Raw genomic sequence first — 1,442 nt, forward strand, 5'->3', positions numbered from 1 at the left:
CTCTCCACGTCCGTAATAGATCTGGTATTTTGGTTCGTGGTGGATATTTACATAGGGAAAGATATTAAAATGATACCAGAAGAGGGTATTAGGAATCATGAGACAAACGTGGACTCAGCTTTCAGCTCCACCCTTTACTAGTTGTGACATCTAGAACAAGCCAACCTCAAAGTCTCAGTTTCTAGAGTGTATTTAATGGGGAGAGCTTTCTATATTTCTCAGGAATTGTTGAGAGAAGTAAAGAAATAAGGCAAATAGTGCACTTCTCATGTGCCTGGCACAGAGCAAGCATTCAAAAATTGTTAACTGTCTTTGTTTTCCTTTAATAAGTAGAGAAACTAACCACCAGCTAACCACATCTAGGTGCATAAGAACTTCTAGAAACCAGAATAATCTTGAGAATGACCCTCTTTGAGGCTATACAAAAAACAAACAAACAAAAAAACCCCAAAACAAACAAAAAAACACTTCCAAAATAAAATACACTGGGTAAAGTTTGCATAATTTGGAGTTTTACAAAGCCTGCCCACATGCCAGAACTTCACATAAAGTGTCTGGATTTTGCACGTAGGGAATCAGTGTCTCCATGATGCATATAAAATGTGAAGAGTTTGCTTCTCATCAAGTCATGGAAGAATGACTGACTGTGGAATGCCAGACGAGATAATTAGATGGTACAGACAATAGCTATTATCACAAGCACTAACACATGGTAACTTGCATGCTACTGTCAGAACTGTCAGGAATCCTCAAACTGTACATACCCTGGAATACATTGAAAGAATCACTTTGGAGCCTGAGCATATACAGGAACAAATGAGGGGGCAATTACTTCCCCTCCAAAACAAAGAGCGATTTGATTGCTGTAACTTACACTTGCTTAACCTTCTGGGCTGAAGGATAACATAGCACAATGTAGAAGTGCCCTCTAACGTTGATTTAGGGGCAAAAAAATTTTGGCTCAGGGTGGGGAAAACCTGGCCCCTGATACTTGCAGGTGTATTTTTCTTGGGAAGTAAGATTGCTAGAGAAACAAAAGATTTGGTTCGTTTGGCTTGGCAAGTCAAAATGCAATCTTAGGGGAAGACTTTATTTAGAAACTTTATTTTTCCTCTGTTAACTTGAATAGTTTATGGAGGGAAAAAAAAGAACTATAAATGGTTCATAAGTTCGCAATTATTTTTATTTTGGTTTTAAAAACAAAATACACTATCCCCACCCAGGTAGATCTTGCTATAGATTAATTTCATTTTTAATTGTCTACCATTCAGTTTCCCACAAAGCTGCAGTTTTGGCTGGGACATATAATTTCAAAGTATGTAAGTATTCAGAGGGGACTCTGCTCCCCAGTTATCACTGCTCTGTGCTGAATATTCAATGGTCCTCTCTCCCCTGGGCCATCTCCTAAGTCTACAATGTGTCTATCTCTTCTTTTAAATATA

This window comes from Galeopterus variegatus, unplaced genomic scaffold, assembly GCF_000696425.1.
Source record: "Galeopterus variegatus unplaced genomic scaffold, G_variegatus-3.0.2 Scaffold4036, whole genome shotgun sequence".
In the NCBI taxonomy this organism is placed as follows: Eukaryota; Metazoa; Chordata; class Mammalia; order Dermoptera; family Cynocephalidae; genus Galeopterus; species Galeopterus variegatus.